Source organism: Symphalangus syndactylus, chromosome 11 (genome assembly GCF_028878055.3).
Source record: "Symphalangus syndactylus isolate Jambi chromosome 11, NHGRI_mSymSyn1-v2.1_pri, whole genome shotgun sequence".
NCBI lineage: Eukaryota > Metazoa > Chordata > Mammalia > Primates > Hylobatidae > Symphalangus > Symphalangus syndactylus.
In genome coordinates this window covers 104,802,253-104,827,034 of record NC_072433.2, presented here as the reverse complement: position 1 = coordinate 104,827,034, position 24,782 = coordinate 104,802,253, and positions in this window count along the sequence as shown.

Sequence of the window (24,782 nt, the reverse complement as noted above, 5' to 3'; positions counted from 1 at the left end):
AAGTTATTATCATTTAATAAACCTTTTAAAAATTACACAGGAAAACAGTTGTTGAAGAATTTGGGATAGTATCATCTATAAAAATTTATTTAAGATGATTATTTTTTCTTTTGTTGGTAGGAGAGAAAGCAAGATAATAAATGCACTTAGTAGAATATCATAGTAAACAAATTGTTTAAAGATATATACTTTACTCTCTCATAAGGCTGTGCATCTCTTGTACAGACATCCTGGTGAGAAAGTGGAACCCTAAATGGACACTGAGCTTCAGGCATTTTTATTGGACCTCTGATGAAAGGTACAGGCAAGTGGGGTCAGGTGTGTGGGATGATTGCAGTTGTCAATTAAGCTCTTGATATGGTTTGGCTGTGTCCCCACCAAAATCTCATCTCGAATTCCCACATGTTGTGGGAGGGACCTGGTGGGAGGTAATTGAATCATGGAGGTAGGTCTTTCTTGTGCTGTTCTTATGATAGTAAGTCTCACAACATCTGATGGCTTTAAAAACAGAATTTATAAACTTGTGAATATACGTGTATGTTGCAAACCCTAAAATCATAAATTCACCTAATAATTGTGATATCGATCTCTATAAGGCATGTATTGAGTGAAATTGAACCTGAAGATTTGTTAAATGAAACTATGAAATAAGTTTGTAAAGACATATGCATACTTCACCAACCTGCTCAAATTTAGATTGGCAAACCCTTTCCTCCTGATGGGAATGAATGAATGAAATCTGAATTATGGTCTGCTATTTCTTCTACCAAAAGCCATAAGCTTGAGCCAATAGGTGTGTAATAACTTTCAATGCTATTAGTAACAGTGATTATTTAGTTAATGTTCCTGATGAAATAACAATTTTTGATCTAGAGTCTTTAGAGAGTGTTAATTAGAAATGAAAAGTTTCAAAATTCAAAAATTATTTTAAAAAAGAGTAAACTATCAGACGCATCTCTTAAACACTACAGTTGCTTCTACATCCCAAACTCTAACCACCCAGCCTAATTTATTACTAATGGGTAGGTACAGAGGGTGGTTAAGAAAAAGATACAGCTTACTGCTTTGCTTTATTCTATTTGGAAATTACTCAGCTTTGTGCCCAACTGAACTCACTAAATTTCAGCTGTGCCCAACACAGAATGTGAGGTGGACTCAGTTCTGTCCCACAGCTGACCAGCAACTACAGAAGGATTGAAGCCACTGACCTCAGGGTATGACTATAACCTCGGGGACAATAAGTAAACAGGTAGTCTCCAGGCTGGGGCCAGAGTTCAATGCTCCCATCAGAACTTTCTTGAAGAGCATAAAAGTCCTGTTAGTGTGTTTTATTTCTTTGAGATTTGTTATAGTGAAATTTAGTAGCAAAAATATTCAAAAATATTTATGACTTAGAAAATACTTTGACTCATACTTTCCTCACCAATTTGGTTGTAATTTGGATAAAATATGAAACAGTCCCTTTTTACTTCTAAAGAAAAAAAGAATGGAGAATTTTCCACAAAGAGTTACCAGTGATAACCACCTCTGCGAATTAACTGTAAGAAAGAAATACCAACATTATGAGTCCTGGGCAGACTATTCATCCTTCTTTTCCATCACTTTATCTCTCTAAGAAAAAAAATACAGTTACAGGTTAACTGGGAAAATCTATAATTTAAAAAAACCTTTTTTTTGTGGAGCTTTGTATCAAAGAGCAATTGCATTCCACCAATGTACCACAGTAATATTGGTCAACATCTATTTTTTCCACATATCTCCTAAAAAGTTATGTGTAGTCTTACTAAAAATTGTCTAACAAGCAGTATTAAAATAATTGTTAAACTATTGTAACAAATAATGCTCCTTTTGTCTCCCAGGTACTCAAAAATCCTGATCCATAGGAAAAATCCACATCCAAACGCAAGGTTTGCTCAAGTTCATTTTCATTATAATACAGGCACTTTACATCACTTCAGGTCTTTTACCAGGAGAAATATTAGAAATATTGAAATATTTATTTTTGTTCTTCCTTTTTTGGTAGCAGACCTCAGTACATTTGCAGAATGTCTTGTAGACCCAGAACATGCTGGGTGAAAACAACCTTTGCATGTTTTTGCATGGCTAGTAAGAAGCCATTCTTTAAAAGCGTATCACCTGTCAGCATTACTTTCCAGAAAATATTTTCAGTTCTGAGCAGCTGCATTTTACTTCCTCCATCCTTGGTATAAGTGTTCAACCAAGTGCATGCTTTGCACCTTCAAATGTATTTTTCCAGTTGCACCCTTGTTTTTATTTTTACATTCCAGGATGTAGCATTGTCAACTTCGGAGGACTTCGCTGATTCAGTAGTTGCAGTGTTTTTAGCTATTCCTATTCACATTTTCACATAGTCTCTAATGGAATTCTGCAGTATTCCAATTCAGTTCTTAAAAAGATCATCCTAATTTGAAGCAGATGTTAGGTTCACACATGTGCCACAATGGTAGCTGAAACAGAGATTACATTTTGTACATATTCATGGAAACCATTTGGTCATTTGGCTTTATAACTAAGAAAATGTATAGGATTTTTAAAAGTCAATTATTTTCATACATGGATATGAAAAGTATTATTCCTCAAGAAATTTAAGACCATCAAATATAGGCTTATATATACATGCTTATTAGCCACATAAGTTAGCCTGTCCATTTAATCATCAAATAAGCATCATCGAGCACTCTTTAGTCACTGCAGGTACAAACTCTTCCATAAATGTTCTTATAGTTTTTCTTCAGTAGTTTTATAACTTTTATAGAAGCAACTTGATTTTTGCTAATAAACACATGAAACCACAGTATATATAAAATTAACAAAAGTGATGCTTTATTAGTATGAATTTATTTTATAAATATAAACTTATAAAACTTTATAAAATTAATAACAATGATACAATCACTATTTTTTGATTTTGTATTATAAAGTCCCAGTTCGGTCTCTATTGTATTTATTATAATTCAATCTCTATCATATATTTTAGTTGCATAATATTTTTTAAATCCAATTCATTCAGTAATTATTTGCAAAGGTTTGTAGTAATTTAACTACTCCTCATGCCAATTCAGTATACCCCTCATGTACACACAGATGGAAGAAAAGTTTTATTCACATATGCACAGAAATGAGTTAATCTGGTAGAATGTGCTAAAGATTCTGTGGCATTCAATACGTTACAAATATAACACATTTGATCATATACAGTCCTGTGTCACTTAAGTACAGGGATGCATTCTGAGGAATGCTTCATTAGGCCATTTCAGTGTTATTTGAACATTATAGAGCGTACTTACACAAATCTAGATGATATAGCCTACTTGACACCTAGGGTATATGATATTGTCATCTATTGCTCCTAGGGTTATGAACATGTATATTATGTTACTGTACTAAATACGATAGGAAATTGTAACACAATTATAAATATTTGTGTATCTATACATAGAAAAGTAAAAATATATTAAAACAGGTAAAATGTGGTACATCTATAAATCACTTACTATGAATAGAGCTTGCAGGACTAGGAGCTGCTCTGGGTGAGTCAATGAGTGAGTAGTGAGTGAATGTGAAGACCTGGGACATGATGTACACTCCTGTAGACTTTAGAAACACTGCACGCTTAGGCTACACTAGATTCATTTAAAAAAACTCTTTCTTCAATAATACATTAACCTTAGCTCCTTATTACTTTTTTTACTTTATAAACTTATTTTTCTTAACTCCTTGACTCTTTTGGAAAAACACTTAAAGTAAGACACCAATACATTGTATAGCTGTATAAAAGACTTTTTTCTTCATATTCGTATTCTATAAACATTTTTCTATTTAGCCGTTTTAGTATGTGATTTTTGTTTAGTTTCTTACATATCACTTCATGCATATACAAGTTTTTTCTTCAGGATCTTGTCCCCATTAAATGCTATCTTCGTTGGTAGCTTCCTTGTTGGTTTTTATTTTTGTTTTGTTTTCTCTGAGCCCAGTGGCTTTTCATGTGTTCAAGCTGCTACTTTTCCTTCAGCATCTCTTTCTTTTTGTTTTTATTTGCAAGTTTCCTGTGCTGAAAAACTGTGGTAAAAATGTACCTAAGTGCATTTTCTTTCTCTCCAAGATCTTGGTGTTTCTGATCAGAAACTTTTATTAATATGTAATATCTTTGTTCTTGCCAACTTTTCAGATTTATAGTCTATTTTGTCTGATTTTTTATAGCCACCTCTGTTATCTTTTGGTCATTATTTTTATGACCCAGCAATCCCATTACTGGATATATACCCAAAGGATTATAAATAATTCTACTATAAAGACAGATGTACACGTATGTTTATTGCAGCACTCTTCACAATAGCAAAGACTTGGAACCAACCCAAATGTGCAACAATGTTAGACTAGCTAAAGAAAATGTGGCACATATACACGATGGAATACTATGCAGTCATAAAAAAGGATGAGTTCATGTCCTTTGCAGGGACATGGATGAAGCTGGAAACCATCATTCTCAGCAAACTAACACAAGAACAGAAAACCAAACACCATATGTTCTCGCCCATAAGTGGGAGTTGAGCAGTGAGAACACATGGACACAGAGAGGGGAACATCACACACTGTGGCCTGTCGGGGGATGAGGAACTAGGGGACGGATAGCATTAAGAGAAATACCTAATGTAGATGACTGGTTGATGGGTGCATCAAACCACCATGGCACATGTATACTATGTAACAAACCTGCACGTTCTGCCCATGTATCCCAGAACTTAAAATATAACTAATTTTTTAAGTTTCAATATAGCAAAAAGATATAAAAATTATAAATATTTTCATACCTAATAACATACTATAAATATATATAAAGCAAAACCTGACAAAGTTGAAGAAATAAAAAGTTATACAGTAATAGTATAAGCCTTCAATATCTCATTCTCTATTATCCATAGAAAAACCAGACAGAAGATAATGTAAAGAAACAGAGGACTTAACACAATAAACCAACTAGATCTAATAGACACGCACAGAACACTTTACTCAGCAACAACTACATGCATATACTTCTCAAGTGCAGATGAGACATTTTCCAGGCAGACCATGTTAGGCCACAAATTAAGTCTTAATAGGTATAAAATATAGATGTTGTACAGAGTATCTTCTCTGTACATAATGAGATGCAGAAGTCAATAACACAAAGAAAATAGGAAAATGAACACATCTGTGGAACTTAAAAAACAAACTCCAAATCAGCCAGTGGATCAAAGAAAAAACAACAAGCAAAAGTTAGAAAAAAATTAGAAATAAATTAAAACAAAAACACAATATGCCAATACTTATGGGACACAGTGAAAGTAGTGCTAATGGGAAAAATGTATAGCTATAAACACGTTTCAAATCAACAAACATATGAAATCAACTACCTAACTTAGCAACTTAAGGAACAAGAAAAAAAGAAAAATTTAAAGCCAACTCTAGCAGAAGAAAGGAAATAATAGACTATAGCGGAGAAAAATGAAGCCCTGAATAGAAAAACAATAGAGAAAATTAGGGAAACCAAAAGTTAATTATTTGAAATGATCAAAATAATTGACAAAACTTCGAACAGAACAGCTATAAAAAAAAGAAGACTCGAATCACTAAATTCAGAAATTAGAACATTACTAGTGATTCCAGAGAAATTAAACATTCATAATTGTGTACTAACAAATTGGCTAATCTAGGTGAAATGGAGAAATTACAAAAAAACATTAAGCCTGCCAAGACTAAATTTTGAAGAAATAGAAAACCTAAATAGATTTATAACTATTGGTAAGGGGATTAAATCAGTACTCAGAAATCTCCCAACAAAGAAAATCCCAGGACCTGATGGCCTCACTGGAGGATTCTACCAACATTTAAAGAAGATTCAAAGGATTAACACAAATATTTCTCAAATTATGCAAAAAATAGAATAGAAGAGAAGATTTTCTAATTCTTCTATGAGGCTAGTATCACCTTGATACTAAAGTCAGACAAAAATATCACAAGAAAAAAAAAAAAAACTACAGACCAAAATTTCTGATAAACATTGATATAGCAATCTGAAACAAAACACTGGCAAATTAAATTTAGTGACATATTAAAAGCATTACGCATTATGACTAAATGGGGTTTATTTCTGGAAGGGAAAGATGATTCAACGTGCAAAAACCAATCCATGCAAGGCACCGCATTAACAGAAAGAAAGTACTAAAAAAAGCACACATTATCATCCCAATTGATGCAAAGAGAAGCATTTGACAAAATTTAACACCTTTCATGATAAAACACTCAACAAACTAAGAATAGAGGGAAACCACTCAACATAATAAAAGCCATATATGAAAACCTGCAGTGAATATCATACTCAATTATGAAAAATTAAAAGCTTTAATATCAAGAGCAAGGCAAGGTTTGCTAATTGTGGCACTTCTCTTCAATATAGTATTAGAATTTCTAGCCAGATGAATGAGTCAAGGGAAAGAAATGCAACACGTATGAATGGAAAAGGAAGAGGTAATATTGTCCCTACAGATGACACAATCATATATATTGAAAACCTTAACAATTCTACAAAAAACGTGGAAATAATAAATTCAACAAAGCAGGAGACTATAAAGTTAGCACACAAAAATCAGTTACATTTTCATAGACTAACTGAACAATCTGAAAAGGAAACTAAAAAACACTGCATTTACAAAAGCATCAAAAAGAATAAAATACTTAGGAATTAGTCAAGAATGTTAAAAACTTGTACAATAAAAACTACAAAATATTGCTTAAAGAAATTAAAGAGGACAAATAATTGGAAAGACATTCTATGTTCATGAATTGGAAGGATTAATAGTATTAAGATGTTAATAATAGGCAAAGTGAGCTACAAATTCAATGCAATACCTTTCAAAATCCCAGTGATGTACTTTTCAGAAATAAAAAAATCCACCCCTAACATTTATATAGAATTTCAAGGGACATTGAATGGTCAAAGTAATCTTGAAAAAGGACAAACCTGAAAGACACACACTCCCTGATTTTGAAAACTTGCTACAAAGCTACAATAATCAAACCATAAAGTACTAGCATGAAGAAGGACATGTGACCAGTGGGAGAGAATAGAGTGCCCAGAAATAGACCCTCACATATATGGTCAAATGATTTTTGACCAGGGTGCCAAAACCATTCAATGGGGAAAGGACTATCTTTTCTACAAATCGTGCAGGGAAAACTGGATATCCACATGCAAAAGAATTAAATTGGACCCTTTATACAAAAATTAATTCTAAATGTACCAAAAACCTAAAGGTAAACTAAAACTCTAACACTCTTTTAAGAAACATAAGGAAAAGCTTCACGACATTGATTTGGCAATGCTTTCTTGGATATGACACCAAAGGCACAGAAAAAGACAAAAATAGACAAACAGGAATTCATAAAGATTTAAAATTAGAATATGATGGTATGCATCTGTAGTCCCAATTACCCAGAAGGCTAAGACAGGATGATGGCTTGAGTGTAGTTCAAGTCCAGCCTGGGCAAAATAGGGAGATTTCCGTCTCTAAAAATAATAATAATAATAAATTTCGGAATGAAAAGACACTGTCAGCTAAGTGTGATAAATGCAAACCATAGGATGAGAGAAAATATTTTCAAATCATGTAACTTATAAAGGATTACTATCATGAATATATAGAGAATTAAAACTCAACCACCAAACAATCTCAACAACAACTTGATTTTAAAATTGGCAAAGGCTCTCCTGCTTCCTTTCTCACTGTGTGTCACAGGTACTCCTCCTTTACCTTCCACCATGTGTAAAAGCTTCCTGAGGACACAACGGAAGACAAGTAGATGCAGCTGCCATGCTTGCACAGCCTGCAGAATCTGCAGGAGTTGGCTGGACTGGTTATTTCATTGTCATAGATGCCATGTTGGAAAGAATCGAGTGTGAAAAAACTGTAGATAATTATGCCTATGCAACTTTAATGAGAACCCAGAGGAATTACATGGTTTAAGCAGGAGACCAATGTATCTTTGTCCATGATGCACTGTTAGAAGCAGTTACTTGTGTAAATACCAAAGTGCCAGCTAGAAACTTGTATGCCTATATTAGAAACTGACACAAATAGAGGACAGAATGTCATAGGAGTGGTGCTCAAATTTAAGCATCTAACCAGCTCAAAAGATCACATCTCAGGATTCATCAGTTATTTTATTACACCTTAAGTTCTAGGGTATATGTGTACAACGTGCAGGTTTGTTACATATGTATACATGTACCATGTTGGTGTGCTGCACCCATTAACTCGTCATTTACATTAGGTATATCTCCTAATGCTATCCCTCCCCCCTCCCCCCACCCCATAACAGGCCCTGGTCTGTGATGTTCCCCTTCCTGTGTCCAAGTGTTCTCATTGTTCAATTCCCACCTATGAGTGAGAACATGCAGTGTTTGGCTTTTTATCCTTGCGATAGTTTGCTGAGAATGATGGTCTCCAGCTCCATCCATATCCCTACAAAGGACATGAACTCATCCTTTTTTATGGCTATATAGTATTCCATAGTGTATATGTGCCACATTTTCTTAATCCAGTCTATCATTGTTGGACATTTGGGTTGGCTCCAAGTCTTTGCTATTGTGAATAGTGCTGCAATAAACATACCTGTTCATGTGTTTTTATAGCAGCATGACTTATAATCCTTTGGGTATATACCCAGTAATGGGATGGCTGGGTCAAATGGTATTTCTAGTTCTAGATCCCTGAGGAATCACCACACTGACTTCCACAATGGTTGAACTAGTTTACAGTCCCACCAACAGTGTAAAAGTGTTCCTGTTTCTCCACATCCTCTCCAGCACCTGTTGTTTCCTGACTTTTTAATGATGGCCATTCTAACTGGTGTGAGATGGTATCTCACTGTGGTTTTGATTTGCATTTCTCTGATGGCCAGTGATGATGAGCACTTTTGCATGTGTCTGTTGGCTGCATAAATGTCTTCTTCTGAGAAGTGTCTGTTCATATCCTTTGCCCACTTGTTGATGGGGTGTTTTTTTCTTGTAAATTTGTTTGAGTTCTTTGTAGATTCTGGATATTAGCCCTTTGTCAGATGAGTAGATTGCAAAACTTTTCTCCCATTCTGTAGGTTGCCTGTTCACTCTGATGGTAGTTTCCTTTGCTGTGCAGAAGCTCTTTAGTTTAATTAGATCCCATTTGCCAATTTTGGCTTTTGTTGCCATTGTTTTAGGTGTTTTAGACATGAAGTCCTTGCCCATGCCTATGTCCTGAATGGTATTGCCTAGGTTTTCTTCTAGGGTTTTTATGGTTTTAGGTCTAACATTTAAGTCTTTAATCCATCTTCAATTAATTATTGTATAAGGTGTAGGGAAGGGATCCATCTTCAGCTTTCTGTATACAGCTAGCCAGTTCTCCCAGCACCATCTGTTAAATAGGGAATCATTTCCCCATTTCTTGTTTTTATCAGATTTGTCAAAGATCAGATGGTTGTAGATGTGTGGTATTATTTCTGAGGGCTCTATTCTGTTCCATTGGTCTATAGCTCTGTTTTGGTACCAGTACCATGCTGTTTTGGTTACTGTATGCTTGTGGTATAGTTTGAAGTCAGGCAGTATGATGCCTCCAGCTTTGTTCTTTTGGCTTAGGATTGACTTGGCGATGTGGGCTCTTTTTTGTTTCCATGTGAACTTTAAAGTAGTTTTTTCCAGTTCTGTGAAGAAAGTCACTGGTAGCTTGATGGGGATGGCATTGAATCTATAAATTACTTTGGGCATTATGGCCATTTTCACGATAATGATTCTTCCAACCCATGAGCACGGAATGTTATTCCATTTGTTTGTATCCTCTTTTATTTCGTTGAGCAGTGGTTTGTAGTTCTCCTTGAAGAGGTCCTTCGCATCCCTTGTAAGTTGGATTCCTAGGTATTTTATTCACTTTGAAGCAATTGTGAATGGCAGTTCACTCATGATTTGGCTCTCTGTTTCTCTGTTATTGGTGTATAAGAATGCTTGTGATTTTTGTACATTGATTTCGTATACTGAGACTTTGCTGAAGTTGCTTATCAGCTTAAGGAGACTTTGCGCTGAGACAGTGGGTTTCCTAGATATACAATCATGTCATCTGCAAACAGGGACAATTTGACTTCCTCTTTTCCTAATTGAATATCCTTTATTTCCTTCTCCTGCCTGATTGCCCTGGCCAGAGCTTCTAACACTATGTTGAATAGGAGTGGTGAGAGAGGGCATCCCTGTCTTGTGCCAGATTTCAAAGGGAATGCTTCCAGTTTTTGCCCATTCACTATGATACTGGCTGTGGGTTTGTCATAGATAGCTCTTATTATTTTGAGATATGTCCTATCAATACCTAATTTATTGAGAGTTTTTAGCATGAAGGGTTGTTGAATTTTGTCAAAGGCCTTTTCTGCATCTATTGAGATAATCATGTGGTTTTTGTCTTTGGTTCTGTTTATATGCTGGATTACATTTATTGATTTGCGTATGTTGAACCAGCCTTGCATCCCAGGGATGAAGCCCACTTGATCATGGTGGATAAGCTTTTTGATGTGCTGCTGGATTCGGTTTGCCCGTATTTTATTGAGGAATTTTGCATCAATGTTCATCAAGGATATTGGTCTAAAATTCTCTTTTTTGGTTGTGTCTCTGCCAGGCTTTGGTATCAGGAGGATGCTGGCCTCAAAATTGAGCTAGGGAGGATTCCCTCTTTTTCTATTCATTGGAATAGTTTCAGAAGGAATGGTACCAGTTCCTCCTTGTACCTCTGGTAGAATTCAGCTGTGAATCCATCTGGTCCTGGACTTCTTTCAGTTGGTAAGCTATTGATTATTGCCACAATTTCAGAGCCTGTTATTGGTCTATTCAGAGATTCAACTTCTTCCTGGTTTAGTCTTGGGAGGGTTTATGTGTCGAGGAATTTATCCATTTTTTCTAGATTTTCTAGTTTATTTGCATAGAGGTGTTTGTAGTATTCTCTGATGGTAGTTTGTATATCTGTGGGATCAGTGGTGATATCCCCTTTATCATTTTTTATTGCATCTATTTGATTCTTCTCCCTTTTCTTCTTTATTAATCTTGCTAGAGGTCTATCAATTTTGTTGATCTTTTCAAAAAAACCAGCTCCTGGATTCATTAATTTTTTGAAGGGTTTTTGTGTCTCTATTTCCTTCAGTTCTGCTCTGATTTTAGTTATTTCTTGCCTTCTGCTAGCTTTTGAATGTGTTTGCTCTCGCTTTTCTAGTTCTTTTAATTGTGATGTTAGGGTGTCAATTTTGGATCTTTCCTGCTTTCTCTTGTGGGCATTTAGTGCTATAAATTTCCCTCTACACACTGCTTTGAATGTGTCCCAGAGATTCTGGTATGTTGTGTCTTTGTTCTCGTTGGTCTCAAAGAACATCTTGATTTCTGCCTCACTTCCTTATGTACCCAGTAGTCATTCAGGAGCAGGTTGTTCAGTTTCCATGTAGTTGAGCGGTTTTGAGTGAGTTTCTTAATCCTGAGTTCTAGTTTGATTGCACTGTGGTCTGAGAGACAGTTTGTTATAATTTCTGTTCTTTTACATTTGCTGAGGAGAGCTTTACTTCCAACTATGTGGTCAATTGTGGAATAGGTGTGATGTGGTGCTGAAAAAAATGTGTATTCTGTTGATTTGGGGTGGAGAGTTCTGTAGATGTCTATTAGGTCTGCTTGGTGCAGAGCTGAGTTTAATTCCTGGGTATCCTTGTTAACTTTCTGTCTCGTTGATCTGTCTAATATTGACAGTGGGGTGTTAAAATCTCCCATTATTATTGTGTGGGAGTCTAAGTCTCTTTGTAGGTCACTCAGGACTTGCTTTATGAATCTGGGTGCTCCTGTGTTGGGTGCATATATATTTAGGATAGTTAGCTCTTCTTGTTGAATTGATCCCTTTACCATTATGTAATGGCCTTCTTTGTCTCTTTTGACCTTTGTTGGTTTAAAGTCTGTTTTATCAGAGATTAGGATTGCAACCCCTGCCTTTTTTTGTTTTCCATTTGTTTGGTAGATCTTCCTCCACCCTTTTGTTTTGAGCCTATGTGTGTCTCTGCACGTGAGATGGGTTTCCTGAATATAGCACACTGACGGGTCTCGACTCTATCCAATTTGCCAGTCTGTGTCCTTTAATTGGAGCATTTAGTCCATTTACATTTAAAGTTAATATTGTTATGTGTGAATTTGATCCTGTCATTATGATGTTAGCTGGTTATTTTGCTTGTTAGTTGATGCAGTTTCTTCCTAGCCTCGATGGTCTTTACAATTTGGCATGATTTTGCAGTGGCTGGTACCTGTTGTTCCTTTCCATGTTTACTGCTTCCTTCAGGAGCTCTTTTAGGGCAGGCCTGGTGGTGACAAAATCTCTCAGCATTTGCTTGTCTGTAAAGGATTTTATTTCTCCTTCACTTATGAAGCTTAGTTTGTCTGGATATGAAATTCTGCATTGAAAATTCTTTTCCTCAAGAATGTTCAGTATTGGCCCCCACTCTCTTCTGGCTTGTATAGTTTCTGCCAAGACATCCGCTGTTAGTCTGATGGGCTTCCCTTTGTAGGTAACCTGACCTTTCTCTCTGGCTGCCCTTAACATTTTTTCCTTCATTTCAACTTTGGTGAATCTGACAATTATGTGTCTTGGAGTTGCTCTTCTCAAGGAGTATCTTTGTGGCATTCTCTGTATTTCCTGAATCTGAATGTTGGCCTGCCTTGCTAGATTGCAGAAGTTCTCTTGGATTATATCCTGCAGAGTGTTTTCCAACTTGGTTCCATTCTCCCCGTCACTTTCAGGTACACCAATCAGATGTAGATTTGGTCTTCTCACATAGTCCCATATTTCTTGGAGGCTTTGTTCGTTTCTTTTATTCTTTTTTCTCTAGACTTCCTTTCTTGCTTCATTTCATTCATTTCATCTTCCATCACTGAAACCCTTTCTTCCAGTTGATGGCATCAGCTCCTGAGGTTTCTGCATTCTTCACGTAGTTCTCAAAACTTGGCTTTCAGCTCCATCAGCTCCTTTAAGCACTTCTCTGTATTGGTTATTCTAGTTATACATTCGTCTAATTCTTTTTCAGAGTTTTTAACTTCTTTGCCTTTGGCTTGAATTTCCTCCTGTAGCTCGGAGTAATTTGATCGTCTGAAACCTTCTTCTCTCAACTCGTCAAAGTCATTCTCCATCCAGCTTTTTTTTGTTGCTGGTGAGGAACTGCGTTCCTTTGGAGGAGGAGAGGCACTCTGCTTTTTAGAGTTTCCAGTTTTTCTGCTCTGTTTTTTCCCCATCTTTGTGGTTTTATCTACTTTTGGTCTTTGATGATGGTGATGTACAGATGGGTTTTTGGTGTGGGTGTCCTTTCTGTTTGTTAGTTTTCCTTCTAACAGACAGGGCCCTCAGCTGCAGGTCTGTTGGAGTTTGCTAGAGGTCCACTCCAGACCCTGTTTGTGTTGATGTCAGCCTCGGTGGCTGCAGAACAGTGGATTTTTGTGAACCATGAATGCTGTTGCCTGATCGTTCCTCTGGAAGTTTTTTCTCAGAGGAGTACCCAGCCGTGTGAGGTGTCAGTCTGCCCCTACTAGGGGGTGCCTCCCAGTTAGGTTGCTCAGGGGTCAGGTACCCACTTGAGGAGGCAATCTTCCTGTTCTCAGATCTCCAGCTGCGTGCTGGGAGAACCACTACTCTCTTCAAAGCTGTCAGACAGGGACATTTCAGTCTGCAGAGGTTACTGCTATCTTTTTGTTTGTCTGTGCCCTGCCCCTAGAGGTGGAGCCTACAGAGGCAGGCAGGCCTCCTTGAGCTGTGGTGGGCTCCACTCAGTTCGAGCTTCCAGGCTGTTTTGTTTACCTAATCAAGCCTGGGCAATGGCGGGCACCCCTCCCCCAGCCTCGCTGCAGCCTTGCAGTTTAATCTCAGACTGCTGTGCTAGCAATCAGTGAGACTCCGTGGGCATAGGACCCTCCGAGCCAGATGCAGGATATAGTCTCCTGGTGTGCCGTTTTTTAAGCCCATCGGAAAAGCGCAGTATTAGCGTGGGAGTGACCCGATTTTCCAGGTGCCACGTGTCACCCCTTTCTTTGACTAGGAAAGGGAACTCCCTGACTCCTTGCGCTTCCCGAGTGAGGCAATGCCTTGCCCTGCTTCAGCTCGGGCGTGGTGCACTTCACCCAATGTCCTGCGCCCACTATCTGGCACTCCCTAGTGAGATGAACCCGGTACCTCAGATGGAAATGCAGAAATCACCCGTCTTCTGTGTCGCTCACGCTGGGAGCTGTAGACCGGAGCTGTTCCTATTCAGCCATCTTGGCTCCACCCCTCGAGTAAAAAAAAAATTCTAAGATTAGTTTGAGGTGATGGTTACAAAACCCTATGAATTTACTAAAACTCATTGACTTACACACTTTAAATGGGTGAATTTTATGGTATATAAATTATAACTCAATAAAGCTATTAAAAAGCAATTAATTCAAACATTTGTAGCTAATTTTTATAAAAAGTTTTCACAAATCCATCACTTTTCCAAGTATTTTATATTTTTAAATAATTATTTAATCTGTACAATAATTTATGTGAGATAGTTACTAATATCATCCTTAATTTACAGGCCAGGACACTGAAGGTTATAACACTTATGTAACTTGCTGAAAGTAATATAGCATTTATGTGTTCAGGCTGGAATCTGTACCCAGGCAGTCTGGCTCCAAATAACTTACCTTAAACCACATACTTCTGCTATATTATATTGCTCAGAATTTACATTCCTATTATGTTCCTGTTAGTCTTACTAAAATCATGTAGTTATAGCAAGATTTCTAGGGTAGGTGTTTCCTTCCAGCCAAAGCTAAATAGGACAAGGACTAATGTTTCTACACTGTCGTATAAGCCTTCAGGCCTTTGCCATTGCCTAAAATGGTATTCCTCTTACTGTGGTTTAAATCCCACTCACTTTTCAAGGCCAAGTCCCAAGTAATCTCTGGGAAGCTTTCTCTAACTCCCCAGGCCAATGTGTTTGTTCCCTTTCCTGTCCCATTACATTCTTACATGCCTATACTATACCTCTTTTCCCAATACATTATAATTATTTGTTTTCATAGCTGTCTTTCCCATTAGATTGAAGTTCCCAAGAGGAGGGAACACTGATATTAATATTTGCAACCTTCAGTATTGCTGCTTGGAAAACAGAAGGCACTCAAAAAGCAATGAATAAAAAGGAGATGGAGGCTATAGAAGAAATAATATAATGGGTGGACCTTCCCTTACCCTTACAGAACTTAGGATGCAATTAGGAAACCCAAACTCTCACCACATTGAATAGTGAAAAACTCATGCAAGAGAATGTCTAGGTGAGATTAATAAGCAGTAGAATTTTGACTAGGAGCATTTAAGTGATATTTTTAAGCTCTCCAATATACATTTAATTCATAGACTTTGTTTCTGGACAATTGTGTGACTTTGCTAATAATTAAATATCACCTTCTTCCATTCCATGTTCACTGTGCAGCCAGATGCTGAAGTTTTCTGTATTAAATAGCAAAGGCCATCTCAAGCTTGTCATTAGATCTCTGAGCAAAGGTCAGGAATCTAAAGGACTTTTGATTTGCCAGATCTATTTTAAAAGAATGTTAATCAAATGTAGGTCGAGCATGCCAGGGTTTGATCCAACTGGCATAGAGTTTGAAAATGAATATTCCAGACGGTGCCTGGTTTAACATTTTGAACTGAAGTCTGCTGGTCTGGAAATGTCATTATTTCTGTTAAAAAATAAATAAAAAATAAAAAAAAAGATTTACCTGTGTGACTTTTCAATCAGTAAATTATTTTTAAAATAAATCTAAAAGGGAAAATATTGTTTCTGCCAGGAAGAACACAACGTTTTCTTCTTTTATAGTGTGTAACTGAAAGATCTGCCAAATGTAAATCCTTCTTTCCAACAGTAATGAGAAAGTATGACTCAGATATAGTCAAACATTCCTTTTTAGTATTGCAACCATGTATCTCTACGTTAACTCTCAAGCTGCTTGGCTATCAGTTGGTGAAAGCAATCAGTCAATTGCTAAATGATCTGAATCTGCCCCATGGCATCAGAGTTGCCTGAAAGTCATCGCATTCTCCAGGTGTCCAATGTACTCTAGAGATATAATTTGTATGGTGAGACTTCATTTCTCCAAAAGCAAGTATGATTCAGGGAAGAAAAAAAAAAGCATGAGTGGATTTGAATCATGAAGCTCACTGGATTAACATCTCTGTGAACATACAAAGCAGGCATTTTACTTTTCCTCAAAGTCTATGCTGTACTTTGAGGGTTCGTGGTAAATTTGACTCTGAAAGAAATTACAAAATTAAAGCAGGAGTGCTGTGGTAAAGGACTTTCCTCCTCAGCCAAAGCTAAGTCTAGGTAATGGTTATGTAGGCCAGGGACACGCTAAAGATTTGAGGTTTGTTTCAGCCCCTATAATTATATACATCAGGAATCAGACTATCCCAGAGCAATGCTGTAATAATACAGGATGTGTTGTTGAAAGTCTGCCCATTCAGGGAGAAAATTTTTGCAATCTACTCATCTGACAAAGGGCTAACATCCAGAATTTACAATGAACTCTAACAAATGTACAACAAAAAAACAAACAACCCCATCAAAAAGTGGGTGAAGGATATGAACAGACACTTCTCAAAAGAAGACATTTATACAGCCAAAAGACACAAGAAAAAATGCTCATCATCACTGGCCATCAGAGAGATGCAAATCAAAACCACAGTGAGATACCATCTCACACCAGTTAGAATGGCCATCATTAAAAAGTCAGGAAACAACAGGTGCTGGAGAGGATGTGGAGAAATAGGAACACTTTTACACTGTTGGTGGGACTGTAAACTAGTTCAACCATTGTGGAAGTCAGTGTGGTGATTCCTCAGGGATCTAGAACTAGAAATACCATTTGACCCAGCCATCCCATTACTGGGTATATACCCAGAGGACTATAAATCATGCTGCTCTAAAGACACATGCACACGTATGTTTATTGCGGCACTATTCACAATAGCAAAGACTTGGAACCAACCCAGATGTCCAACAACGATAGACTGGATTAAGAAAATGTGGCACATATACACCATGGAATACTATATAGCCATAAAAAAGGATGAGTTCATGTCCTTTGTAGGGACACGGATGAAGCTGGAAACCATCATTCTCAGCAAACTATTGCAAGGACAAAAAACCAAACACCACATGTTCTCACTCATAGGTGGGAATTGAACAATGAGAACACATGGACACAGGAAGGGGAACATCACACACTGGGGCCTGTTGTGGCGTAGGGGGAGGGGGGAGGGATAGCATTGGGAGATATACCTAATGTTAAATGACGAGTTAATGGGTGCAGCACACCAACATGGCACATGTATACATATGTAACAAACCTGCATGTTGTGCACATGAACCCTAAAACTTAAAGTATAACAAATAAAAAAAAAAGTCTGCCCATACAGTTTGAAGCCTTTGGATGCATGTGTGGATGCCCTGTGAGTGTTGTAATGCTCTTCATCACAGAATCTTTTCTGATGATGCCTTTTAAAAAATGTTAAAATTATCATGAAAGAGATGAGAATTTACTTAAATGTTGAAAAATATATGCAAATGGACCCTGCCAGGAAATCCCAGGCAGTTTAGAGTGGTCCAATCTGGGTTACATTTTAAATGTTTGGTTCTCAAATTGAAATCTTTCCATTTTATCGTGAAGTAGATACTCTGGAGATTCCCAAAATAAATGCACTAAACTTCTGTTCTTGTGTGGGCTCCACACCCCTGCTCACATTGTTCTTCATATGCATATTATTTAATAATGGGATGTGAAACGAAAATGTGAGGTTCTTAAAAACACATTGCTCATACTAGCAATATCAGCCATTTCCTACCAACAAATTTTATATGTTTACTTAAACACATACCTACTGATTGTCTACTACATAGCAGACACTCTGGTAAGTATTAAGGAAATAAAGAACATTAATATTATTTTTGCCTTAAAGGACAGTCTGTGTTGTACTGTTTTTGTTTCTTTCAACTTCGAAGTGTGATAAATCTATACGTCTTATGATAGCCCATAAGTGCTTCCTAATCTGCCTTGCCAAGTTTTTCGTTTCGTTACATGCCAAAATTATCCTCATTCCTTGTGCTCTATTTACGTGGACTCTATCTCCCTCCCTCAAAAATACAAGCCCTGATTTTTCGCTCATTGTGTACTGGCTTACCCCTCTGTTTGGAAACATTCTTCCCCTAAATTGCTCATGGTTAGATTCTTCTTATCTTTTAGATTGTCTTTCAATTCTCCTCCTTGAAAAGTCCTTCCTTGATCGTTTTGTGAGATATGATCCCTCCCAAACTCTACCACATTTTTCCATATTCTTCACTGGAAGTACCACTTTTGAAATTCTCTTATTTTTTTTCTTGTTTTCTATGAATCTCCTACTACTGCTTTCTAAGCTCCATGAGGGAAGGAATATTACCAATCTTATTTATGAATTGATTTCCTAGAACAGCACCCAGAAGAGGAAAAAAAATACATATGCTTAATAAAAACTTGAGAAATTGATGCATAAAGAAAGAAGTGAGATGAGGTCTAGGCAGATTTTTTTTAAATTGTGGTTTCTTAAATGGTATGTGCCTAGATTTCTTTGAATCATAAATAATCTTCAAGAGCTTCTTTAACATGCTAATTTATCATTTATCCAAGACCAAATATCCTTGTAGGATCAGGAATATCATGCAACACTAAATTTTAAGGGAGCAGTGTTTTAGAGGTGTATCCTTTCTACAATATATAAGTATGCAATTCTCACTCAAAAGAAAAAAGAAAATGAGCAAAAATCTAGGTCTTCTGCCATTCTGCTCACACTTTTAGAGAACTGATGTTCAGAAGTTATGCCTGTCATGGTATGATACTGAAAACCCAGCTAGATATAGAACACCAGATATCACCTTGCATCAGATAATCTTGATTATTACACCGAACTAAAACCTCTGATTTTCATCTCCGTCAATGTATAATCTCACTTTATTTTACTTTAGTCATTGATAAAAGGGGAGACTTTTAAAAAGATAGTCTATAACATAATTTTTAATTCTATAATATTTTTAGCATTAATTTCTGAAAAAGCATCATTTGGCAATGAGACATCTTACCAGCCTTTGTGTTCCCATAGCTTGGAATGCTAAATCAGCATCCAAACAAGTTTTCTTCCTTCTCCTCAAATAAAATTAGATAAGTGAATATGTTGTCTTGTAACCTCTAGCTGCAAATATAATTCCTGATGGTTTTTAGGTTCTTAGTAAATGTATATTGTTTTTTGTTTCTTTTTTAAGTATAGGAAATATGTCTAAACAATATATCCAGACTGGTTCTCCTTTGTAATTGTATCTTATTTTCCTGAAGTTGAGGGATTACAGACACACTGATATTGTGCAGAATGGTAGTGTTGAAATTGAGAGCTACTTTGGTTGCTCGGTTCATGGTTATTTCTCCACTGGAGAGTAAAAGGAGGGGCTTCCAAAGATTCCACTTCTGGGTAGATATGAAGTAATTATGTAACACACATGAATCTCCTTAGTAATGGATAGACTATCATTAATGAAGGCAAGTTTAAATGTTTTCAATCCTAAGGAATTGGCCTTGGATTAATTTTTCAAACATCAGAACTTGGACCTTTATTCTTCTACATTGGCCATGATAAGCTTTCTTTTTGCAAACTAGACTGACGGAAAGTTTCAGTTTTTACAGTCACTTTCTAAGTTACACATATGCAAAAATAATCAGAGAGTAGGGACAGCACTTACCTTTCATCCCTGTGTAACTGAAAAACAGTATTGCAAGTGTGGCTCACGAACCATGAAACTTTCATCTTTTGCTGCAGCCCAATAGATCAAAAGGATAATGTTACAGAAAGATGTGAACGAATAGAAACAGGCTGCCAAATGGTGGATTTACCCTCTTTTTCTTCTCTTTTTTGTGAAGTTGCATTTTTAAAAAGAAAATAATATATGTTTTAAACCACCATCAGTAAAACAAAAGACATTTCATAAATATATAAAACTGGGGCAATATTACTGGTAAAATTAAAACAACTCACATTTATGAACTAAGGGGATAATACCTATTTTAGTATTTAATCTTAATTACAAGTTAAAAAGTTGTATCCTTCAATTATTATTTTAATGTCATAAAGTATATTTTTTGATAGAAATGTTTGTTCAGCTCCCCCTGTAGCTCCCATATTACATTAAGAAATGTAAGATCACCAGAAAGAATAGGCTCATTCAATATCAGAAAGAGTAACATGCATTTTAATAAATTGGATATTCCTACTTCCATGTTTGACTTCTTTTGAGCCTATAAAATGACATACCCACTGTAACATAGTAAATTGATGCCATGTACAATTGAGCAAATATGGTGGTACCTGAATTTTAAAAAACACATATCTATGAAAATAAGACATGGAGGTAAAAAATAAGCTATTAATTTATTCTTTAAAACTGAAGATGAATTCTTCATTTATTATGAAGGTAATTGATCCATGGGCAGTTTTGGAAAGTCTAGTGGTATGTTTTGTATCAGAACGGTGTACATTTTTACATGCGTGTAATTCGCTACTAAAATGATATGGTGATAACCCTTAATGTCATGCTATTGAAATCATTCTACTAATTCATTAAACAGCATTTTATAGACATGACAGTTTTAAGAAATTAGATGTTTCAAATAATGTCTTTAAAAACAACCGACTACCACGTATCATTTGATTCTATCATGTTTATTTTTATGCATTCAATACAAATATTTTAAAAATCTGAACGCTCACTAACTGTACAACAAAATGCATGCTCTCCTTAGTATACTGGGCACATAGCTGGATATTTCTCAGCCTTGCTTGCAATTAGATGTGCTCATTTGCAGGGAGAGCTGCCACTTCCAGGCCTAACGCAAACAAAATTCTCATTTGCATTCTTCCATTCTGGCTAGAAGAAAGAAGACCCAATAACTTTGGAAGTTAAGTTTTGAAGACAGCAGTGGTTCTGCCAGTCTGAGTCCCAACTTGACTACATGGAAGAGGGTCCTGCCACCACCTGTCCTCCTGCCTAATTCAATTATATGAGCATGAAATCAACTTCTGTTGTGTTCAGACCATTATACATATTGTTGTATTTAATCTGTTGTAAGTAATACACTAATACTCTTAAATAAAAAAATTACTGACCATAATACATTTTGGAGGAGTTAGGATACTCCTTATATACTTTACCAAAATGCTACTTTACACTTTTTCCTCCCACAAATCACCCACTTCCTTATCTATCCTTTCCCTACGATGGTGTTCTTACCTCATACTTCCTGGAAAATGAAGAAATAGAAATGCCCTTATGTTCACTCTATTTTAATTTGCCTCTATCCCCATATTTCTACTCGTACTTTCTCTTTTCCTTCCTGTTTCATTAAAAAATAAAAATAAAAAATAAAAGAAGCAATTAGATTGTGTGGATAAAGGCTTAATAAAAGCTATTCCTTTGGGCTTCAGAATTTACACTTTATTTAACTCTCTAACTCTGATCCTCTGGAAACTTGATAAAAATAGTATATTAACCATGTTATCAGGCAACATTGCTTAGAATGCAATGACTCCTGATAAACTACATCTGGATTGGATGTAGCTTTGGCCTATTCTGAGTGTAACGGCTGGTAAGTTTTTCATGCAACTCTGGAAGTTATGCTATGGGTCACGGGTCTTTTCAGCCAAAGTGACTCTTGCACCTCCTAACACGGACTTACCTCCTAGCCCTCCAGTTGTGATCTGGGATAACAGTAGCTACTGGATGTGAACTGCCATGTGAGCTGCTGCAAGGACTCTTTTTGAAGGAATGCCTGATGTTGCCCTCCTGCCAAGCTGTGTTTCCTGCTTATATCATTCTGAGTAGCTTGGTGATCAGTGTGGCCTATGTGTTGTGAAGCTGAATGTTTAGTTGAAACCAAGGAGATCCCCTAATGGGTTTTGCATATCTCTGATCCAATCCCCACCCTCAGTTCCATTAGCCAAGAAACCAACCTTCCTGTACTTCAGCAGAACTCTGGAGGTTTGTTCTCTCCAGAGGGTAAAATACAGAGCCTCTGGAGTAGGAAAAATTAGGCATAGTTGTGGATAGGGATACTCTACTGAAAATGAGGGAGGTGAAGGTGGCATTCAGTGGATATTTACATACCAATTCCTGAGGCTCCTGAACCCTCCTCTTTTGCCAGTTGGCTTACAGAATGCTAGCAGGAACATCCATTGACACATTCTTCTCTAGTGAATTAGACCTTACAAGGAAAAGGCACAAAGTGATGGGCATCTTATGTCTACCGAAGGAAAAGCTCAGGCAGTGCACTCATTAGTGAAATTCAGTCAGCAAGTCGATGGGATTTCAATTATCTATTCAGTGTTACACACTATAATATGAGTAGAAATTTATGGATTATTCACTATCTGAAGAAATCCTATAATAAAAAATCAAAGACGAAAATAAGCGAAGAACAATATTTGAGAAATTCCTAGTATAAAATTTACAAAGACAAGCACACACACACACACATACACTTGAAACAAAAGCAACATAAAACATGCAAATCTAACAATTTTTCAAATAGACTATTAATGTCTTTAGATAAATAAGAGAATATATTGCATCCATGAAGCAAGAACATACATATATATACACAAAGAAATTTCAGAATATATGTAATTATATATAAATGTATATATATATAAATGTGTGTGTATATCTATATATCTATTTATCTGTCTATAAAGGACACTCATTGATCCAAAAGGAGTTTTTGAATATTTTGTAAAAAAGTGATAACAGAAAGTAAAACTCATAGAATGCTGACAAACTTAGTAAAAAAAAAAAATCCCATTAAGTAGAGCCAAAAAAAATCATACATGGAGAAATATATGAGAAAATCTTACAAAAATTAAACAAATAATTGAAAAAGTTCAACATCTGAATACAAGAAGTTCCAGAAAGAATGACAAGAGCAAAACAGAGAAAATCATTTATGAAAGAATTCAAAATTATTTCATGAACTAAAGAACTTTAATTATCATATTGAAAGGCCTTATAATTACCTACACACATGGCTAAAATAAATCATACAAAGTTAAATCACTATGAAATTTCAGAGAACTAAGGATCTTTTACAAACTTCCACAGGGGCTAGAGAGGGGAGAGGATTTAGATTTCCATAGGAATTAGGCTATCAGAAGGGCTTGGGCCTTTTGAATAACAAATTCTGAAACTAGAAAGTAGTGAGCCAACGCCATCAAAATTCTGAAGAGAAATTATTTCCAACAGAGTACGCTTTGCCTAGCCAAAATACCATCATGCAAGAAAACCTCCCATAATCCAACGTATATTTTTTCAGGAAGTTATCATAGGCTATTATCTCCCACAATGAGAGAGTAAACCAAGAAAGGAAGAAGACGAAGACGTGGGAGACAAGACACAAGAGACACAATACAAACAAGAGACAAAGGATATTTTCCCCAGATGATGGTGAATAGCGATCCTATGTAGTAATAATAATAATATGAGTTAATGTAAATACTGCATGTTGATCTAACCTAATTTACAATATTTAGCAAGTATAGGATTATGAAAAGGACACATGTGTGTGCTGGCAATTAAGAAGGGATGAAAGAGAAAATTCTCATCCACAGTGGGCGGTCAATAGATAATGCTTAAAATAGAAAAGCAAACACGATTTTTAGCCTGTATGGCTAAAAAAGTGAGAGTGGGAAATGAGAGATGAGGGGTCACTGTTGAATTTAAAACAAACATTGTTTAATTATTTGGCTCTTTTTGCACTTCTTGTGCAATCATGTAGATGATAAAAATAGGAATTAAATAAAGATTAATATATTTTAATATTATACTGTTACAAGAGCATAAATAAAAATTTTACTTTATAAACATTTGAGGAAAACTTTTGTAATGAGAGATACACATACTCTACTACATTTTAAAATTGAAAACAAAGTGGCAGTCTAATGGGAAATATTAACAGGGAGATATTCTGAGAAACACATCTATAATTGTCTCATTTACGTATTCTCCACTTCCGTTTTCCTTCTTATTCTTTTTAAGACCATTTCTGAGTTATTTGTCCCATTAACCTTGTACTTTCTCTGTCTCAATCAATTTCTGCCATTCACTTTCCTTTTCAGCTTAGAATCTGTAGTATATCCTTCATCAATATTTTCTTTCCAATATTTCCAGTTCTCTCATGTCATTTTCCTTTTATGACAGTCTCCTTGAAAAATGGCAACATTCAATAAATTCAATATATCATGGAGAAATAAAAATCACATACTTCTTTGTAATTACATTGTCAAAATATTTCCATATTCAAGTATTCCATATGTGAGCAGGGTAATGGATAAACTCTATGATTAGAGGTATACTTCTCTTTGTAAATGAATTAAATTTTCAATATTGAAGCAATTGGCTACTTTTTAGGTGGAAATAAATTCCAATTATGTAAAAATTATTCATTTTGCTTGGAAATATTTAAATGTATAATTTAAATTACAATACTCCAGTCAAATTCTGGTAACTGAAGGTAACAAACTCAATTCCACGTTTGTTAACATTCTACCTAACTTAAATTTACATGTAGAAAATAAACACTGTACTTATTGTAGGAATGGTGTTCTTTT